The 9,151-nt window shown below is 34.5% G+C and overlaps 1 protein-coding gene and 1 long non-coding RNA gene across 3 annotated transcripts in view; one reads left to right on the top strand and one right to left on the bottom strand.

Annotated features, from left to right (window-relative positions):
• Positions 1–9,151, bottom strand: part of MIB1 (MIB E3 ubiquitin protein ligase 1) — a 74,837-nt gene that overhangs the window by 30,863 nt on the left and 34,823 nt on the right. The window lies entirely within an intron of this gene.
• LOC146587621 (uncharacterized) lies at positions 7–8,369 on the top strand. The gene is made up of 3 exons (XR_014897606.1): positions 7–143; positions 1,453–1,699; positions 8,001–8,369. It is a non-coding gene; the product is annotated as an uncharacterized LOC146587621 (long non-coding RNA).

Genomic DNA, 9,151 nt, shown 5'->3' with positions numbered 1-9,151 from the left:
CGTGCCTCCCCCTCCCCTGTAACGAAGAGCTGATTCAGCGAGTAGAGTGAAAGCGCACTCAGGATGAGATGGCTGCTGCTGATGTGTCTCTAGGTCATTACCTCTCTTCCAACTGCAAATGCTGCATGGTACTAAGCTTACAGGTAATAGAACGCCAGGAGACCTGCGTTATTCTGCACGTTTAAAGGATGCCTATGACTTTCTGCATGTGTAGCTTATTTACTAGAATGTTTTTTTTCTTTTTCTTTCTTTTTTTTTTTTTGGTTGTTATATTAATCCCTCTACTCTGGGAACAGCTTAATTTTGACTGTGTTGAAGTATCAAGCATTTGTAGTGTAAAGAGCAGGTTGAAAGAAAGCAACATTAGTCCAAATTTCATAGCAAAAAACCCAACTTGTTTGACAGGCATTTTTTCTTGGGAGGGGGGAGGGAGGAGGAAGATAAACTCAAATATTGCAATGCCATTAACTGCTTGGTAAACAGTGACTGTTCATTTCAGTGAAATATATTCTTACCTTCCCGTGCAAACCACAATTAGAAGAAAAATCAAAAAAATCAAAAAATAAATAAAAAACTAGCAAACAGTATGGCAGTGCAATGCTGAGTTCTAAAACAGGTCTAAGGAAAATTTTCAAGGTTCTTTACTTCAGATGTACATGGAAACAACCTAGTTAAAAACCTAGAATGAGTATGCTGTAATTCTAATGCTGCATTGCTGTYTCTCCTTGTAGCACTGTGCTAGCTCCTGCTACACTCTGATTTGCTCTCTATCAGCTGCACTARATTTTTGTCACGGGCTGCAGAAATTCTTACTTTCTCCGCTCTCGTCCTTCCTTAGGACTATTACAGTTACTAATTGTTAACCTTATTTAAAATTTGCCTTCCAATGCTATAAGGAAAAATTATACTCTTTAACCCAAATCAACTCCCAAAATACAAATTAAGCAACCATTAGCTACATATGACAGCCCTGTCAAAGTCGAAACCTTACTGYACACCAAAGGTTTAACTATCATTACAAACCAAAGCACAAAACAGAATATGAAAAAATRGAGTTAAATTTAATTTATTATGTTTTCATAAACCTTTCAAGTGTGGACAAGATTTTAACTGAAGCAGGTGAGTGCCAACTAAAAAAAATGGAAAAAAAAATCTATTTGTAGAAGATAGATACTAGCTTTCACACGTGACCTTCGGCCTAACAATCCAAATTCTGCCGCAACAGCTCGAGGTTGTTTTCTTAATTCAATGTCATCATGTTTTCTATAAGCAGGATCACCAGTGTGTACAATTTTTTTTTTTTACTACTGTAAACTGCAGTAGAAATAGGTATACAGCTGCAAAAGAATTGACAGAATACTGTTTGAAATGCATAAAACAAGGTGGGATTGGGGAGGGTAGGAAAAGTAAGTTTATAACCACCATATTAGATGATTCTATACTTCCCTTTAGGATACTAGATGCTAACCGTACACCAGCACGGAAATCTGCTAGAAGACCTCAAAGGAAACTGAAGTTCTCACAATGGAATACAACTACCAATTCCAGGAAAATGCTTTGCAAAGCTACTGGTGATTCAACTCTCCACTCAAAAATGGTCACTCAGACAGCAAGAGGCTACAAAAACCTGGACAAATACTTCTAACGTCTACGTCATCACAGAACAATGAACTATAACTGGCTTTTATCTATTCTGCAGGTAAAAACGCACTGAAAGTTTTGTTGCAACACTAAGTTTATTTTCTACAGTCAATTAATCATAATACTATTCTTCCAAAGAAATGTCAGAATGAATTTTACTTAATGAAAGCAATGAAAAGCAGCGAAATAAATTCTGAGGTTCAGCTGACAGATAGTTGAGCAACTTTATGTATACCTGCTCAGAGTACATACTTCTTTATGTACCCATATGAACATACAATGCTATGGAATGTAAAGAAGTATGTATTTTTGGCAGGCATGGAACGACCAGTAAGAGGAAACTAAACAGCTGTTGGAAGAAACAGGTTTCCCACTTGTTTGAATGACATTCATGTGACAAATCAGGGGRGTCAGCAGGTATTGCCAAACTAACACATATTTATTACTAACAAATCATGAAATATGAAATTCTATAAAAGTAGTTGGAAAAAGTTGTTCGTGGATTATAAATAGAACATTGGTTGTAAAAAAAAAAATCAAAAAAGGCAGGAAATGAACAGTTATTAAACACACTAAGATCACTGCATAGCTGCAAAATATATTATCAGTACCTCTTACTTACTGGAGCCTAAACAAATCTTAAAAGCCTGCTTCACTAAAAACAAACTGTTACTTTATTTGTCACAGTAAGTTCTGCATACTTAAAATGGTAGTTATAAAATTTAAATCTACCGTAGATGTAGGTATCACATCTACATCTTTAGCCTTCAAGTAACTACTAAGACATGAGTAGAAACAGCTAAGAAATTAAGTCTTTGATTTGGAGAAGAAAGGATAAACAGAATAATTGAGCATACCATCTGCAATTTCATATATTAAACTTAAGTTAGAACTTTCTCCTGATGACTTATCATTATGCTCAGTGAGCTCTTCGATACAAACTGCAGAATCAGGTTTATGCACAGAAAGTGACAATACAGAGATTTCTAGGCCACAGTTGCTAGTCAGCATCAGCGGAATAAAGCTACTGAAAAATTCCTAAATGAAAACAAGTAACAAATACTACTTAGAAGGTAACTTATCTTAAATTCTGTTTTCAAATAAACTGAATTTAACTCCCAATTTAAGAAAACTGGCCAGGCAAATGTGACTATACAACATCCAGAAAATTTAAAAAAATTACACAAGAAATAACAGAGAGAACAAACCCTATGACAGTTTCAAATTCTAAAAGTAATATTAATTAATATATACCAGCACATTCAGTTCCTGCTCAATATCAAATTCAAGACTGGGGAGGGGGGAGAGGAAAGTTCTCCTCGCCTCATCAATACGAGCCGTTTGTATTCATGACAGCAGCCTTCTAAAAGCAGTTATTACATATATGTTCATGACAAATGGACACATTTGGGTCAGATTAAAGATTTTAACTCCATCCATGTGCTTACTAAAATGTCTGGAGGGTGGGCGGGGGGGGGGAAGGCTATGTACTATTTTTAGATGGAGATTCTTATTTTAAACACCCACATAAATCTCAAATAGCTAATATTATAGAGTCAGGTTTTTTTATTACCTGAAACCACAGAATAACATATATATATATATATATATATATAAAGGAACATTATATTGTTAGAACCATTTTCTTAGGCAAAAAGCTAGTATTTGTTTGACAGCTGTTTCTCTTATGAGCAGATATTTCGGCATGAAGACTATTGAGTCTTAAGGTCTAAATTAAGAATTGGTTTATAGTGGGAAACGAATCAAACCATAGTAGCTCTAACTGTACRTATGCTACTGAACTTGGTCACGCTCATAGAAGTAATTTGGCATTACCAACACAGGTTTACCTGTTACCTACTTTACTAAAGAGTTCTTCTACACCAGCATTTGATTATTCCTCCAACATAAAAYCAGACACACTTTTTAACAGCCTAAATGTATTTTGAAAGGTTTTTGGTAACAAGTCATCATCTTGTGTTCTTTGTCTTTTTTGTACAACATTGTAATGCTGCTGAGTGATACAAAAGTTAAAATTATATATTGACATTGCTTCCTGCTAGTTCACTTCAGCATATATCTAAGAATACATACTCAGTCACTCTAAAATGTCACATCCATCACTTAGATCAGCTGTTCAATTTTAACTGAGCACACGTTGAACTTTGGGCATCTGCTGACACAGTTGCAACTCAAACATTTCAGCTGTGTGACTGACAGGGATAACAGATGCTGACATTATCAAATGCTACACGGCTTTTTTTCCGTGGCCGTTTTTTGTCCCGATATGGCCAGTGCATGCAACTGTATTGCCATCCAAAAGCACACTTGAGCAGCTGTATCTGTAAAACAGTTCCTGTATAACTGGTAAAAATAGAAACTAATTTTATAGCCATCTTTAATGCTTAAGTCCCAGTGACACACCTGCTATGTTTCTATTAGGATACATGATGTTGGGAATATATTTACATAAATCTTCTCACCAGCATCAACACCACACAAACAGATGCAGACTATACTTGACACATTCATTACCAGTAAATGGCTTGAACAAGTGTTATCACCTCTTTCCCACTACACTCAAAGCTCAACAAACATTCATCTTGCAATAAAATATATATATAAAAAGGAAAAAGCCTATGAAAATATGATTATAAGCAAAGCAAATATATTAAGAAGCCTTAACTTAAAAGGAATCAGACACAATCCTCAAAAAAAAGTATTTAATCTTGCATTAACATTTTTATATATACCACTGAGGAAAAAAAGAAAAAAACTCCACCTCTTCCGCTATATTATATAATCATTCCTAAAAAGTTAATGCTAATCAGAGGTATAGTGAGGGAACTGAAATCACTTGACATTTATGTTTGTGCTAACTACAGTATTAAAGCAGCTGCAGAAGGTAACCTGCCAAAGAAAATGGGAGGTTGGAGGGGGAAAGGAGGCAGCAGGGAGAAGGGAACAAAACCTTTCTTTTCTGGTGAAGTTTAATATAAAGGAGTAAAGAAAAWTTAAATTAGTAAAATTTGTAAGAATACAGTTTCTTGTCACTATTCTAGAACTTTTTTACTGCAGACAGAAAAAAGTTACAACTCTAACTTGGTTTGAGACTCACTCAAAGAGCCTCAAAGAAATGCTCCAGGAAAGAACAAACTGGAATACTGCACAAGCGTTTCTGGTATACAGCTTTCCATTCTGTCATCTCCAAATTAATTAAATAACTTAAACATGCACTGACTAGAAACAAAATGTGTAATTTGTAACAGAAGAAAATCACAGGTTCTCTGTAAATGGCTTGTAGACTGTAAAGAAACTTAATGTTTTGATGAATTATAATCTTCCTGCACTCCAATGCTTTGCTAAAGCTGGTAAAATGGAACCAAATCACCTCTTCAATGGATTTGGTCCCCTTCAACCAGCTGTAGCTATGCATTGATCACTACAAGACTGCTCATATTTTCAACGCTGTTAAGAGTGGTTATGCACTCCTCTTCGCAGTTGAGTTAAATTACTCTAGCCAGCTGAAGACAGAAGGCAGCAAAAGGCACAGTAGGTTCTGTACTCCCAAATTTCAAGGTTGTACTTCTAAATAAACAGCTACTGGTGTTTAATATTCTGTCTTTATTCACTAAAAACTGATCTCATAACATTTATGAGAAGATAGGCAGTCATTCAAATAAACACATTTTCCAATGATTTATTGTCTCCTGTTCTTTTCCCTCAAGTCTGTTGCCTTTTATAACAGAAACACCAACGGACAAAAATAAAAAAAGACTTAAAATAAACATGAACAGTACTTGCAGTCTGTTTTCCCATTGGGCAGGTCTAATTTATGGGCACCTCTACTTTTTCTCCCTTTCCCTGTTTTATTTTTTAAAATATTGTACAAGGGAGGAAACTCCACAGGGTAGAAACTGTATTTGTTATCTATACGCTGTCTCTATTATTTACTTCTTAAAGATAGTAAATTAGTCTGTAGATAGACTTACTGTCTAAGTATAGGTTTGCTCATAGAGATTATATTCCTTCCCCAATTCAGTCTGAACAGAAATAGTCTTTTAAGGCATTTTCTGAACATAATATTCTAATGAGTTTTAGGATCATGCTTTTTTGCATGCAGCTTCAACTGAGCTTCATGTTATATTTACTGCCTGAAGTGCAAACACATAGACATTGGTCACTTTCACCGTTTTAGAAAATAATTTTACAACTCTTCTGTTATCTCACAACTTGTCTTTTTGAGGACTTCCATGACCACAAAAGTCCTGGTATTCTCATTAACATTAAGCACATTTGAGAAAGCCCACCTCTCCAAAAGATTGCTACAGATAAAAATTCCACTGCTGGCCAGTTCAAAACATCCATAAAATAACAGCAAAGACAGATCTACTAAATTACATGACAACCACAGAAAATTACAATTCCATTTGCTAGTTTATGAACACATATGAAATTTGCATCTTACCTCAGTATTTTCATTTTTTGATTTAAAGTCTAACAGAATGTATTACTCTGAAGAACTTGTAGTACAGATCTTGAAAGTAAAGTCAGCCCTAAAAGTAACATATATTTAAGATGCTAACTGCAGTATGAATAAAGTTCTATTCACAAGATACAACACAAATCTAAAGCTAATTGTGGCAACAGGTAAAATACACCTACACTTCACAGCCATGCCTTCCGTTCAAAAATCTGAAGTCACAGGTACCTAAATAAATTAAACTTAACCAAAAGTTGGTAGCGTGGGAAATAGATGACCAATCTGCACAATATCGCCAAATTTTAAACTCTCTCTTCCATGTGAAAAAGTCTCATTAATGCAGAAGGGACAAAGTTTGTCAGGCTTTGAGGTTCATACTATTTTGAAAACATGCAAATAAATGTACTTTTAAGTACATTTGACTGACTCAGGGAAAATCATTAACAAGAAACAATGCATTAAGCAAACTCGTAGCTTCCCCCCATTTCATTATAGATTTGTTTCTTTTTAGCTCTATGTCCTATGCACAAATTCAAGCCTACCTACAGCGTAAACTGAGCAAGTTCCACTGTAGATTCAACACTATTCTACCAGCATAAAAATCAGAAGTTCTGTTTCTGTATCAGTTCAAGGTTTAAACAGAGGCAAGTTATTGAAAGGACGGAATAGTACACTAATAAGACGTTCCCCAAAACACACTATACCTCTGCTTCTGGGAGACATTGCCAAACTGTCATGGAAGATCAAATGCAAAGAAAAAAAAAGCTACTTAAAATAATTTGCTCTCCTTCTTTTAATATTTACCTGTGATATCCAAGAGTTTAAAAGTTAGATTATATATATTTTAATCTGAAAAAAGAATAGTTAAGTGCTCTCTTCAGTACAACTTTTTTCTCCCCTTAGAGGGCTATCTTCCTACCGTTAGTAAAGATCAGAACTCAGTAAAAAGCAGAGTTATCCTCTAAAAATAAAATCAGCTTTGAATACCCATTTGATATCAACTGTAAAAAATTATATAGAAATCTAGTTTATTCTATTGTGATATCGAAGCACTTAGCAAACACACTTAGCTTATTGTCAGTAATTAAGAGGAAAAGTCCTTTTCTGGRTGTGTACTTTATCAATTTTACTCTTATATATAAAAGTAATATATATCTATATATTTATATTTTTATATATGATCTTGCAGTGGATTCAGCACAGTGTGTATCAGACACCACAGCTTGAAGCCACAAAGAAACTTTAACTAATAAAAAGATAGTTGCTTAGGCAAGCTTTCCAGTTAATATATTATATCCTGCTTGTGACCCATACCAGTTATAAGCTAAAGTTTTCAGAGTTTTTAACAATTCAGTATGTTAAATGCATGGAACAAAAGCTATTTAGTAGCAGATATTGTACTATAGCAGATGCAGAAAGATGAAGTGGCAAATATAAAAGCTTCCACTTAATTTGGAAAAAGGCCAGTGGTAGAACAATAAAATCAACAGAACAATGAAATAACTGTCCACCAGTGGAACTCTGAAATAAAGCAAAATATACCTTCCAGAGAGAACAAACAATTAAACTGTTCCAGCATGAGAGAAAGGGGGGGGGGAGGATGGGAAGGGAGGGGAGCCTTTTAAAGAACTTCTTGTTTTTATCTCTRCTCATTTCTTCCTATGCTGATCTAACTCTATGTACAAATAAAACTATTTATCTTATGAAGAAGAAAAGATTCTCTCTTTTTACATGTTTTGTAAGTGGGTGGACACAGTTAGAGCCAAAAAAAATAGGCATCTAGCAGACTTAGATGCTACTTAAAACTGATGAATGGGGGAACCTACACAGTGTTCAAAACACTAATGCTGGGAATATTTTTTTTTTATTTTTCCAGTATAAACTTATGTAAAGGAGAGAGGATTCTGGGGAAAAAAACCTGTAGTATGCATCACATTTGATAGCTGACAACTGTCCAACTGACTCAGTTTGAACCACAGTTTAGATCTCTCCAAGAAAAAAGCCTGAAGTCCATAAAATCTTCACACACAAAAATCTTCAGCAACTCTTTGAAGAGGTTTTTCATGTACTTCCCCTGCATCTCATATTGATGTCATGGTAACATAGACCATAACTATCGCAAGAGCTTAAGAAAAACAATGCACAAAAAAACCTAGCTAACTGGAGTCAGAAAATAGTGTTCCTGGGCTATTGTTGTTATGAGAATATGAAAGATTACAGATTAAATAAATAATTTATCAAGTCAGTCTTAAAGGAATGCCAAAGGATATTGTCCTCACTTACAGCTCTACTATGAATATTGTAGGAAATCAGACACATTCATAGTTCCTACTGTCACTTCCAGCCACTACTTTTACTATGTTGAAATGTAATTCCATTCAACACACATGAATACTTGTTTTTAACTGTCTYGGTAGTTAAGATACTAACTCAGATTTTGTTCTTATACATTAATATATACTCTTATTTGTCTAACTGCACTCAACTGAAAAACAGAATTTTGTAGTAGAAAAGCAAAACACACATTCCGTTCAAATTAAATTCTGAATTTTCCACCATATGAAAACATAATACTGTTAGAATGGCACGTCCAAAGAATATTTATCCATAAAGTGATAATCAGCAATGCAGCTAAATTTTCCTATGCTGTTCTAGCTGTGCAACACATTTTGAAAGCTCTTAACTGAAGACGAGATGTAGGTGCATACTATGCAATCAGCACAAAACAAAGCATGCCTCAGAATTAGTATTTCTGTAATGAGCTGCTATGTAAACCTCAAATAAGAAACTCCTCCTACACGTTAACATGCTCTTGAGAAAAGAAATGTCTCTTATACCTTCACAATGCAATTTAACATGASAACCCTATGTTTACTTTACAGTTGCATGGTATCTTTAATAATTACCAATAAGTACTTCTAAAAACTCAAAGCCTTTCCCAAATCCAATATTCAAGAGTTGAAACATTTCTACAGACCTTATCTCAAGATTTTACTCAGCAACCTCTCATTTGGCAAAATATTAATT

The sequence above is a fragment of the Rhea americana genome, unplaced genomic scaffold (genome assembly GCF_003343005.1).
Source record: "Rhea americana isolate MKP2758 unplaced genomic scaffold, rheAme1 scaffold_58, whole genome shotgun sequence".
NCBI classification, from domain to species: domain Eukaryota; kingdom Metazoa; phylum Chordata; class Aves; order Rheiformes; family Rheidae; genus Rhea; species Rhea americana.
This window is presented reverse-complemented; position numbering and strand designations above follow the sequence as displayed.